The 12,994-nt window shown below is 43.3% G+C and overlaps 2 protein-coding genes across 4 annotated transcripts in view; one reads left to right on the forward strand and one right to left on the reverse strand.

Annotated features, from left to right (window-relative positions):
* Window positions 1–9,120, reverse strand: part of Ash1l (ash1 (absent, small, or homeotic)-like (Drosophila)) — a 171,752-nt gene extending 162,632 nt beyond the window's left edge. The window contains exon 1 of one of the 3 annotated variants that reach the window (XM_013508235.1): window positions 9,054–9,120. The gene's annotated coding sequence lies outside the window, so the exon portion shown is untranslated. Of the gene's footprint in view, window positions 1–8,460; window positions 8,687–9,053 lie in introns of those variants that run through there. The other 2 variants (XM_013508236.1, XM_013508234.1) reach the window with 2 other exon arrangements.
* Window positions 9,121–9,471: 351 nt separating this feature from the next.
* Window positions 9,472–12,994, forward strand: part of Dap3 (death associated protein 3) — a 30,167-nt gene continuing 26,644 nt past the window's right edge. The window contains exon 1 of the mRNA XM_005411615.2: window positions 9,472–9,616. The gene's annotated coding sequence lies outside the window, so the exon portion shown is untranslated. The remainder of the gene's footprint in view (window positions 9,617–12,994) is intronic.

Genomic DNA, 12,994 nt, shown 5'->3' on the forward strand with positions numbered 1-12,994 from the left:
CCCACCCCACACAATTTAACAAGAAGATCCCTTCTCAAAATAAAAAATATAAAAAGGACTGGAGATTTAGCTCAGTACAAAGACCCCAAGTTTAGTCCTCAGTTCCACAAAAAAAAAGAGATATGATCAAAAAACACAACAAACGCTTACAGTAAAAATCACTGCCATTAATCCTCTTCAAAATACTCCTCCTTACCTGAAACACACTTATCCCATCATTCTTGTCACTTTTTGAAGCAGAGTACAAGTCCTTTTTTCAGTTCCTTTAGTTGTGTTGCTATAGCTATCTAGTCTCAAACTCATTTGAACTGTTTACCTTTCATGGTCATTTCCACTTTGGGGAAGAACCAGCAGTTTACATGGTACCACGACCATATGGATGAGGATACACCTCAATGTTTCTATAACCCTGCCTTTCTGGTTGGGTAGCACTTAGCGGCAGCATGCGCTATATTTTTTAATCCTATCTGATAAAAACACTCTCCAAAAAAATACTTCCAGAATTACTTCAGAAAGTGGCAAGAATGATGGAAGAAGTGTATTCCAAGCAAGGAGAGTACTTGTTTTTTCCCATGTACTGCAGATTAAACCCAGGGCCTTTCCACTGAACTACAGCCACAGCCTCCTTTGATACAAGATCTAAATTGCTAAATTGTCCACACTGTGCTTGAATTTTCAATTCTCCTGCCTCAGCCTCCCAAAGCCCTGTTGTTTGTTTGGGGTTTTTTTTCTGTCTTTTTTGAGACACGGTCTCGCTCTACAGTTCAGGCTGGCCTTGAGCTCAGTTTGTAGCTCAGGCTGGTCTTGAACTCACAACGATCTTACTGCCTCAGCCTCGTGAGCGCTGGGATTACAGGTGTGCACCACCATGCCCGGCTTTTTTTTTGTTGCTGTCTGGTTTTTTTGAAAAGATAGCGGGTTTTTTATATTGTTGTTGCTGGTTTTTTTTGGTACTGGAAATCGAACTCAGGACCTTGTGCTTGCCAGGCAGGCGCTTGTGCTGCTGAGCTGTATCTCCTGCCCTAGAGTCCTGGGATTAGAGGTATGAGCCACCATGCCCAGTTTAAAGAGGGGGAGTATACTGAGTTGGATTAATGGCAATGTGTCTTTTATTGTAATAATTTTCTTTTTTGGTACTGGGAATCGAACTCAGGACCTTGTACTTGCCAGGCAGGCACTTGTGCTGCTGAGCTACATCCCCCGGCTTGTAATAAATTTTTTAAAAAATTACGTTGATAAAGATTGAAGCTGGATATTGAGTACATAAAGGCTCATTATACTCTATTACTGCTTAGGTTTGAAATCTGTTACATTTAAACAATGAATAAAACTCAACAAAAAAAGTATATAAAATACTGTCATTACTTTGCTTCTATTTCAGGGTAAACGACTAAAAACTATGAAGGGTAAAAACAATGCTAAAATTAAAATTTCCTAAATTCTTCAAACATGAAAATTTAGATGGTCAATGAAAGAAATGCAAGAGTAAAACTGAAAAAAGATTATGTCATCATTGGGAGCAGTTTTTAATTATGTTGAGTCAACATCATGCTCTACCATTAACATCCCCAGTGAGGCAGTCACTATAAAAAAAAATTGCTTAAAGGTGAAATATAAGATTGGCAATTATTGACTAAAATGACATTAACAGGCAGAAAGTCTAACCTTTTCATACAAAGAAAGAGAAACGTATTTCAACAACTAATTTTGAGGAAAACGTTAAAAGATAACTAGCAGTAAACACATCAAAACATATTACAGGCATTTCCCTCTCCTTTGGCAAGCCAGGTCTAACTTGTCTCATGTGCTGGAAGGGCTGACACAAAAAAGACCTTACAGATTACAGTAAGCTTGTATATTACCTTTTAAATACCCAGACCAATACTTATTACTCCAATAGCAACATGAAATTATTTAATTGTAGACCACCACCTACACACATGGTAAGACTTGACTGTGTAAATGCAGATCACTCTGGGCGGGAATGAAAGTAGCCAATTTCCTGTTAATAAGACATAGGGTGAAATTTGGAATAAATCCAAGTGGAACTACTAATACTGAAAAGACAGTATCCAGGAAGATTTGGGGAAGCTATGTTCCAGTTTTAAAATACAACGTAAGAAAAGGACATGAAAATCTTTCCTCATTCTTTATCCTTAAGTTCCTAACTCATTTTTCTTTTATGATTTACAAGCATTTTTGCTTTGTTTTTGAGGTAGGGTCTCACTATGTTGCCCAGTCTGGTCTTGAATCCCTGGGCTCAAGTGATTCTCCAGCTTCAGCCTTCTGAGTAATTTACATTATAGATGTTTTTTTTTGTTGTTGTTGTTTTTTGGGTTTTGGTTTTTCTCTGGTACCGGGAACCGAACTCATGACCTTGCGCTTGCCAGGCAGGCGCTTTTGCCGCTGAGCTAAATCCCCAGCCCCTACATTATAGATGTGCATCACCATACCCAACAAAAAGTATTTTAGTTTAAATCATCAAGTATCTACTACATATAATATTGTATACACATCTATACAAGTTTATAAATATGTATACATACATATTACACATATATATGACATATATGAAATGAAAAAGTAACACCATCAACATACTACCCATTCAAAACTGGAGAAAATTAACTATAATCCCAGGACTCTGGTAGGTGGAGGCTGGAGGATCACAAGTTCTAGTCCAGCCTGGACAACTTGGCAACTTAGCCACTTAGTGAGACCGTGTCTCAAAAAATTAAAAGGGGGCAGGTGACCCTGGGGATGTTGCACAGTGGAAAGGCCCTGGGATCAATCCCCAGGAATAAAAAAGAATGGAGAAAATTAAACTTTTCACAAATCTACACTACAAAGGGCCATACCAATATAAAGAAAAGAAAAACTATTTTTCATTAATATTTCTTCAGGGCTGGGGATGCTGGCACATGCCTGTAATTCCAGCACTCAGGAGCCTGAGGTAGGAGAATCACTCTGAGTTCAAGGCCAGCCTCAACTGCATAGTGAGACCCTGTCTCAAAGAAGACCAAAAAATAAAGTATCTTCATTACCTTATTGAATCCTATAATCTGTTCTATTAAAACACCTTCCTTCAATTTCTTGCTCTTTTAAAAACTGCAGTCTTTGTTTTGTTTCAGTACTGGATGAACCCAGGTCCTTCACACTGAGGTATAATATATATCCAGCCCTTTTTTATTTTGAGACAGGGTCTCTCTAAATGGCTAAATTGGCCAGACTAAGCTCCAACTTTGGATCCTTCTGCCTCAGCTTCCCAGAATATTGGGATTACACATATGCACAACTCTTCACTTGGCCTGCAATAATCATTTTTAGTTTCCAATTGTAGATTCAGATTGGGTAGTCTATCAAACAGCTTCTGAATTTTACCCATACAAGAGTTTTCTAGGTGTATATATACCCCCCAAATGACATATTTACATTAACTCACTACAGAAATATATCCCAAAACAAGCAATGAAGGCACCAACACCATGGTGGTGCACACCTGTAATCCCAGCATTCAAGAAGCTCAAGCAGAAAGAATCTGCTACTTTGAGGCCAGCCTGAACTACTCAGCCAAGTCCATGTCCAAAAAAACAAAACAACAAAACAAAGGAATACAACCAATGTTTGCTTCCTTTTTGGTCGGGGCTGGTACTGGGGATTAAACTCAGGACCTTCACACTGAGTTTCACCTTCAGCCCCTTTTTAAATCTTTTTTTAAATTTTGAAAAAAAAAGTGCTAAATTGCTCAGGCTGGGCTTAAAATTGTGACCACCCCCCTCCACTGCCTCAGTCTTCCTGTGTGCTCGGATTACAGGTGTGCACCACCTTGCCCAGTTGTCTGACTCCTTTCCAAACCAGGTCGTTCCTTTATCCAAAAACATCAGATGATACTCAAGTTTTTGTTACCAAGTTGTACACAGACCATGAAGACTACAGGTTCCAAAGAACAGCGGCAAACTTTGCAAATAAGCTATCAAATCTCAATTTACAGAAATATGCTTCTCCCCTAGTCCTTCTGAGAGCCCCTATTATCATACAATTCACTGATTCAATTACATTAGAATCTCTTCAAGACAGAGGCCACATAATTATCTTTTATGTCTGCTGCACAGGAGTAATACAGTGTTTAGTTATATAATGAACTTCAAACCATCTCAGTTTCAAAATAAAAAGAGATAAGCCTACTTCTCAAGAATTTGGGGCTAGGCATTGTGGCATATACCTGTAATCCCAGCGCTTGGGAGGCTGAGGCAGAAGGATTATTACTGAGTTTGAGGCCAGCCGGCCTACACAGTGAGTCTGAGGACAACCTCAACTACATAGCAAGATCCTGTCTCCAAAAAAAAGGAATAAAGATGCTACAAAATAACACTATGCACACTTGTGCTATATTCTTATCAAACCTAATTCAAGATCATGTACTAACATTGCAGAAATAAATTCATGAAGAAAAGATAAAATAGGGCTGGATTCATGGTACATGCACAGGCCCTGGGTTCAATGCCCAGTACAGTAAAAAATAAATAAAAGTTTTTTTTAAATGTTCTTAAATTTCTTCTGTCAGTATCTTCAAATATTATGGCAGAATCTTTCACCTTAAACTCAAACCAACATCTCTACTCCTACACAAACTTAACCTAGGGTAAGGGGCAAACAAGACCTGAATATAAGTTGGTTCCATTTCATTACAGGTTTTTGGTTTTTTGTATTTTTTTTTTTCAGGTTTTTTTTTAAAGACAGGGTTTCACTGTATGGTTCAGGCTGGCCTTGGGTTCACTATGTAGCCCAGGCTGGCCTTGAACTCCTCGATGATCCTCCTGCCTCAGCCTTCCAAGTGCAGCGATTACAGAGGTGAATGAACCACCATGCCAGCTCATTACAGTTTAAATTACTGAAATTCCTGTGACTGTGCTTATGATCATCTCCTAATGTGGGGTCTATCTTCCACCAGAATCTCAGAAGGGTAAGTCACCCCCCCATCCCCCCCCAAAAAAACACTAAGAATCACTATTCTAACATATCAAGATGAGTGATTTATTTTATTTTTTCGGGGCGGGGTACCAGAACTTGAACTCAGTACCTCACACTTGCCAGGTAGGCACTGTTCCACTGAGCTAAATGCCCGGCCCTTCTAACACATCAAGAAACATTCCATTTTCCAGAGGACTACAGTTAAAGTGACTTAGTTCAAACATTCTTCCCTTATATTCATAGAGGGGATTCTTAATACAAAATTAATCTTTTGGTCTTTTGCTGGGAGTGATAGGGTATGCATGCTTATAATCCCAGAACTTGTGAGGCTGAGGTAGGAGTGTTGCCATGAGTTTCAGGCCAGCCTGAGCTACATACATAGCTCAAGGCCAGCCTGAACTGTACAGTGAGACCCTGTCTCAAAACACACACATACACACATATGCACACACACACACACACCCTAAGAAAAAGAAAACAGTCTTTCGGAGAATTCCTTACTTCAGTCCAACCAAGAAGTTCCAATATCCAGAGGCAACATATATCAACAATGACAAATCCCCCAAAACAGCGTACTCATAAATGCCAAAAGAAAATGCCAGAGAAGGTATATGTACTACCACAAACTGGCCACTCTGTTAGATTTTTTTTTTTTGGGGGGGGGGTTGGTTTTTTGAAACATGATCTTGCTGTGTAGTTCAGGCTGGTCTTTAATTCACTTTGTAGCCCAGCCTGGCTGCAAACTCACAGTGATCCTTCTGCCTCAGCCTCCTCAATGCTGGAATTACAGGTGTGGTCTACCTTATCCAGCTTCGATTCTTTTCCAGAAATCCAGCTCAGGGCTTTGTGCTTGCCAGGCAGTGCTGCTGAGCTATCTTCTCAGCCCTTCAGCTTAGATTCTTAAATGCTCTTGTACCCTTCCATATTAAATGGTCCGAAACATCTAAATTCCCTCCAAAAAGTAGAATTTTGTGGGGGGAGGGTGCTGGGGATTCAATCCCAGGGCCTTCACGTTGAGCTACATCCTCAGTCCATTTTTTTTCCAATTTAGTTCAAAACAAGGTCTCAGTCGGGTGTGGTGGCACACACCTGCAATCCCAGCACTCAAGAAGTTGAGTCCGAAGGATTGTTGCAAATTCAAGGCCAGCCTGAATTACCTAGTAAGGCCCTGTCACAAAAAAAAAAAAAAAAAAAAAAAGACAAGGTCTCAGGGAAGGTGTAGGAGCTGGGAGGCTGAGGCAGGAGAATCACCTTGAGTTCAGGACCAGCCTGATCTATGTAGAGACTCCATCTCAAAAAAATAAAAATAAAAACGTAAAAAAGATAACAACAACAAGGTCTCACTAAATTGCAGAAGCTAAGCTCAAACCTGAAATCCTCCAGTCTCAGTTAAATAGACTTTTAAAGGTTTTTTGATTCAATTCCACACTGAGCTGCTCCCTCACTCAACTTAATACATGTGACTGTCAAGACAACTCCCCTCTCATGTGCACCCAGACTATTTCAACAGTGGCATCTTTATTATTCTAACCTCAAGGCAGGGACCATTTCTTGAATAGGTAATTCAACAAACACTCTTTACTAAGTGAATGAAAGAGGATCCTTCCAAAGATTTACTGTCCAGCTGGGGGTGTAGCTCAGTAGTAGGCTCATGCTTGGCAGGTATGAGGCCCTGAGTTCAAACCTCACACTAAAGTATAAAAAAAAATAAAGTTAGATTGTCAGCACCTGTGCAGCTGCTCTGCTACAAGCTGTGAAAGCCTTCCCTCCCTCAAATGCACAAGCTAATGTGTCAGATATACTTTGCTTCAGCTGGGCATGGTGGCATATGCATGTGACCCTACCACTCTGGGAGGCTGAGGCAGGAGGATTTTAAGTTCAAATGCATTCGGTATAACTTAGTGACTTAGCAAGACTGTCAATCGATCAATAGGCCGGGGGTGTAGCTCAGTGTAAAGACTGTGGGTTCAATCCCAGTACTGCAAAGGGCGGGACTCTGCTTCCTCCACAAACACAAAATAAAGTCAAGGAGTGCTTGCTTTGTAATCCCAGCACTCCTGAGGCTGAGGCATGAGGATCCCTACAAGTTCAAGGCCAGCCTGGGCTACACTGTGAGTCCAAGGCCAACCTAAACTACATAACGAAACCCTGTCTCAAAAAAATAAAAACAAAAAGAGAATAAAGTCAAGGATACTTATTTCATACAAGTCAGACAGGCAAGATCAACCTACATTCCATATATATGTTTAACACTATTGTCTCTGCCAAATATAATCCAACGAGTCACTTCTGCCCCTGTCTTTTCAATATACTCACCTATGCCAATAATGACCTCTTGGGGCATTACAATACGATGAATGCAATTCTGGATAAAACTTGAAGTATACTTAAAATATCTGAACTATAATCTCAACTCTGTCACCAATTTAACACGTGATCTTGGAAAAGTTACCTCTTTATGCCTCAATTTCCTGTTTCATAAAACGGGAGAAAATACCTGCTCTACCATATTCAGATATTTGGAATCACAAAAAATTGAAACATCTGAATATAAAAGCCTGTATAAAATGTTACTACAAATCCATGTCAACAATAAAAAAAGGTTACCCATCCTTTATAACAATTACTCCGTGAAAGATGTTTTGGACTTTCACATTTACATAATTCACTCTATATTCAAAGGCACAAATTATTCCTAAGACCTCAATTGGTTATGCCGTTTCTTCCCCTCAAAGTACATATAGACATATATACTACACTGTCCAGAATAATACCTTTACTGCTCTTTCTCGACAATTAGGGATTCCCAATCCCTAAAATACACACACGTATCAACCTGCAAAAAACATCCCAACATTTATTTTTAAAATAAACTAACTTATAAGGAGAACTCCATTACACTTAGACAAATACAGGGAAACTCTTCCGGAACACTTTCCATCCTTGCATAAACACACAAACACAGCCGCTCTACACCAACAGACCATCTGTCTTCCAAACCAAAAACATCTCTTTCCCTGTACAAACTAACCAGTGACATTTATCAAACTTCTATCACTGAGATCATTCTTTCATTCCTACACATAGTTCAGCGCGTCAGGGGCACCACAGACCTTGTCACACAGGTAAACTGCCCTCTGACGACAGTCTCTCTTGCTACGCTCATCCCTTAAGCAGACTCGAACTGGAGATGCTCTAATCATGCCTCCAGACACAAACTAACCTGTCAGGGGCACAACCGACTCCGCCTCCCTCGCTTACTTTCCCGCCCCGGTCCCCAAGCCAGGAGCCCGCCTGTCAGGGACACCCCTTCACCCCCGGCTGGAGGGACTTCCCGGTAAGCTCAGGATCCCCTTCCCTCCTCCCCTCCCCCATCCTACCGCCGCTCCCCCTGAGGGTCCGGGAGATGACAGGAGATCCCAGGAAGCCAGCGCCGAGTCGCAGAAAGCGTACTTAGGCCCCAAAGCCTGCCCGAACCGCTCCACTCACCGTGTCAGAGGCTGAGGCCGAGAGCGATGAGAGTGCAGGGAAGTGGGGATGAGGGGGTGGCTGCCAGGCGCCTCCGCTTCCCTCAGTCCATAGCGGCTCTCTCCCGCCTGTCAGGAGGCGGCCAGCGGGTGAGCGGACTGGCGGAAATGCGAGAGAGAAGGGAAAGACCGAGGGCTCAAAGGGGGAAACTGAGGGGAGGCGGGTCCCGCACCCAAGACGGGGATCGTCTCCCCCTCCGCAAAGCGAACCCAAAATGGCGGCGGGAGCGGCGGCGGCGGCGGCAGAGCGGCGGCGGCGGCTTCTCAGGAGGGAGGGAGCGAAGGGCGCTTCGCCCCCCCGCCGCCTCCCACTCCTCCCTCCCCGCGCTCTCCCACTGCCCCCCCTCCCCGACTCCGGCCGCCGAGCGCGCACGCCCGCCGGCACGCGTAGGAGTGGATCTGGCTTCTCGCTCCCGCGCCCACCAACACCACCGCCCCCCGTCCCGCACGCCCGCCAGCCTCTGCGCGTTCGCTCAGGGGCGCCTCTTCGCGCGGGCCCCCGTGCTCCCCCCGCGCCCCTGTCAAACCAGCTGTGGCGCAGGCCCTCACGCGTACCTTCGGCGGCGCGGGCGCGTACCCAAGCCTCCTCCTCCTCCTCCTTTTCCTCCTCCTTCTCCTCCTCCTCCTCCTCTTCTTTCCTCTCCCCCTTCCCCGCCCCCACGGCCACCAACCGCCGCCACGGCCGCCGCCGCCGCCTCCACCCCCCCACCCTCCACCCCTCGCGCCTGCGCCTCCCACAATCCCCCCCGCGGGACTGTTCCATTCTCATCGGCCGTAGGGGCGGAGGAGAAAAAGACGGGGCAAAGGCGGGTAGAGCTAGCATTGACGACTGGAACTATCCGAGAGGTAGGTAGAGACCTATGACTACCTACCTGTTTGGGCTCGTCGCCGCGGCGCTGAGGCTTGTTACCCTGTCCTCCTGCTGGCCACCCAGAGCGGGTCGGGGGTGGTGTAGCGCCCCTCCGCTGGCTGGCGGTTGGAGGCCTCGGCGACTGCGCGTTGTGTGGCTTCCTGGCGTAGGACCTGAGCTGTCTGCATTTGCGGGACCGGCGCTTTGGAGCTGGCCACTGGTTGTGTATGCTGGTTACCACGTCGGAAGACCTGGTCCTTGACTAACGGTGAGGGAACTGATCGGCAGAGGATTTTACTGATGAGGGGGTGGAGTGAGACTCCGAAGCTCTTGTGAGAGAGGGAGGAAGGTCAGTAGGGTCGCCGCTCTCCTGCAGAGGGCTTCTTCCCGGGCTTTGAGTTGTGGATCTGGGACCCACGGAAGAAGCGGCGCAGCGGTGTCGTTTTTTGTTGATATTGTTAATCCACTCAAGATTTTTCGAATTTCATACAGCTGTCTATACACTGTGATGCTTTTGTGTCTTTTACGCACAAAAACATTGCATATCTTCAGTTCTTTAGGCAGAATGGTGTTACGGTATAGGGAAACCACATATTTCTAATTCAGTTCTGTAGTTGATCTTCCGGGACTTTCTTACCATCTACCCGCAGTCCTGGGGGATTGAACCCTCCCACTGTGCTATATCCTCAGTCTGTTGATGGTGGTGGTAGTGTTTTTTCCTTAGGGCCTCACTAAGTTGCGAAGTTGCCCTAACTGAGCTCGAATTTGTGATTCTGCTGTCTCAACTCCCCAAGTGCCGGTATTACAGGCACGCTCCACCACGCCGGCCTTGGTCTTCTAAGTCTTGTGTGCCCTCCAGCAAGATATTTTTCTTAGTTCCTTATCGGAAATTGGACATAAAAATTAGTTACCTACAAATATGCCTTAGGGTTTGTGTGTGTGTGAAATAGATAATATATGTAAAAGTGAAATTAACTCCTAGGCACAGGGAAAGTGTAGAGTATGATTATGTTATCGTTTACAATAACGTTGATGTTGATAAGGTTTGTGGGCGTAATTGGTAGTTTGTGTCCTTCCCACCATTAAAATGTAAAATAAAAAAAAGCAAAACTGTCATTCTGTGGGCCTTCAAAACTTGTTTCTCAAAGTACCCTGGCATTTTGTGATCGAATTCGGGACAGCTATGGATTTAAAATCCATACATAATCCCAGATTTCATAGTCTGTATTTGTCCCAGAAGGGTAAAGCAATTAAAAGCAATTTGGGGGAACAATCGCTTGGATTTCCCTTCCTTTTACATCTGTGGACTCTCAGGGACCCAGGGATTACACTATAAGGAGATAAAGAAAGATTCAAGTGAAATGAAGGTTGCTCATCACTGGCCTTAAATTACAGGCATTATCGGGTCTAGGATGTAGCTCAGTGGCACAATGCCTGCCTGGCAAGTGCGAGGTCGTGAGTTCAACTCCTGCTACCAAAAAAACAAACAAAAATGGGCATTATCTTAGATTATCCAGTATGCCCTCTGAATTACAAATCTTCAAAAGACGGAAGAAAGAACCAGAAGAATCAGTGGCAAAGTGATACAATGTGAGAAAAACTCCAAACCTGGTACTACAGATTTCATAAATAAAAGGGAGCCTTGAGTCAGGCAGCCTTGGGTCTGAGAAAGATAACAGAGACTCCTAAAAAGGCGAACTTCCTAGAAATGCAAACAGTGCTTCTTCACTTTTATTTCAAATTTCTGAACTACAAAACTATAAGGTAATTTTTTCTTGTTTTACACCACTCAGTTTGTGGGACTTGTTACAGCAGCAATAGGAAACTAATACATAATGGTAGCCAACTCATGGCTAACCTGCCAAGTGGTCTACCTTACGTCATGGTTTTGTGCTTTAATTTAAATGAGGGTTTAATTTAAATAAGGCTGTGTAATTGAAGTTTCTTAAAGCAGAACAACAGGCAGTCAACAGAGCTGCCTGTGTTTCCAGTATTTCCTTGATGACACCAGTCCTCAAACTGTATCCATGAACCCAGTTTTTCCTATAGGACTCAGGATTTAGATCAGTGTTTTTCTGAACCCAGTTTTTCCTATAGGACTCAGGATTTAGAACAACTTCAACACAACTGACATTTGGGAATAGGCCATTTTTTGTTGTGAGGGACTGCCTTGCCTTGTGGAATGTTTAGCAGTATCCTGGCCTTCACCACAAGGTGTCTCTGTAGCATCCTCCCTTCCTCTGCCCACGCATGACAGCCAGAAATGCCTCCAGATCCTCATCGCCAAATGCTCCAGGGAGAGGGATGCTAAGCAGTCATATCAGAATAGATGTGTTGATGAAAGATTTAGAAAAGCAAAACAATCACAGTATATGGGTTCTTGATCCCCAGTACAACAAACAAACAGGCCGAGTATGGTAGCTACTTGGGAAGTTGAGGCCATAAGAATCACAAGTTCTAGGCCAGACTGGGAAATTTAGTGAGACCTTGTCTTAAAAATAAAAGTAAGCGTCAGGCATGGTGGCGAACCAGATCGTTGTGAGTTTGATACTAGCCTAGGCTACAAAGTGAGCTCAAGGCCAGCTTGAACTGCATAGTGAGACCCTGTCTCAAAAAGACAAAAATGAATAAATAAAATAAAGGGCCAGAGGTATAGTTCAGTGACAGAATACTGACCTAGCATGTGGAAAGCCCTGAGTTCAATCCTCATTGCCAGAAGTGAGAAAAAATATTTGAGTAGTGTGTGAACAGAATAAAAGCTTCTATTTATTTATTCATTCATTCATTATTTTATGAGAAATTGTCTTGCCATGTAGTTTAGGCTGGCCTCAAACTCTCAGGAGTCCAGCTCAAGTGCTGGGATTAGGGGCGTGCACCATCACACCTGGCTGGAAAAGCTAAATAACTGCAACCATTCCATAATTTCTGATTTAAAATATTATCAAAACATTTTTTAGTTTGCACTGATTAACTTTATAAGTGAGTGTTCGAAACCATTAATATATAAATTTTGTTAGTAAAAATTTCAACAAACTGGATAAGGTTCACAATTACTTAAATGAGGTTATCAATTCACTTATCCTTAGCTAAGATCAGGATCAGAAAATCACACAAATGAAAGAGTGAGGTTGCCTAGGAGAAGATACAACATAGTGGTGAAAGTGGTAGGCACTTAAAATCCAGTTACCACATGTGACATAATAAAATATATGTATATTTGGTCTCTGACCCAGGTTTCTGACACAGCTTCTAAAACCATTCTAATTTCCTGAGTGATAGGGTGCCAAGAGCATCTTTATTCTTGTATTTGGTCTTTGGCCTGGTTCTGACACAGCTCCTGAATCCCTTGGGTTTTTTGAATGCTAGAATTTTTTTAAATGAAGTGACTCTCAGTGGGCTCTGTATAGTTTCAGAATGAGGGCTGGTCACCAGAAAGACTAAGCTATGATTAATTAGAAGCTAGGAATTGTCAGCACCACTGTCCATCCTCCAGGGAAAGTGGACTAATAGTCAGTCTGCAGAGTTTCCAGGCTAGTGAAAGTGTCCATGTGCCAGGAATGCACCCCAAATTCTATAGAATTAACAACTCTTGTATCCAAGACCTTCCTGAGCCTCACTCTGTATACCTCTTCATGTGGTTGCTTTC

The sequence above is a fragment of the Chinchilla lanigera genome, unplaced genomic scaffold (assembly GCF_000276665.1).
Source record: "Chinchilla lanigera isolate Chin_1 unplaced genomic scaffold, ChiLan1.0 scaffold00144, whole genome shotgun sequence".
Classification (NCBI taxonomy): Eukaryota; Metazoa; Chordata; class Mammalia; order Rodentia; family Chinchillidae; genus Chinchilla; species Chinchilla lanigera.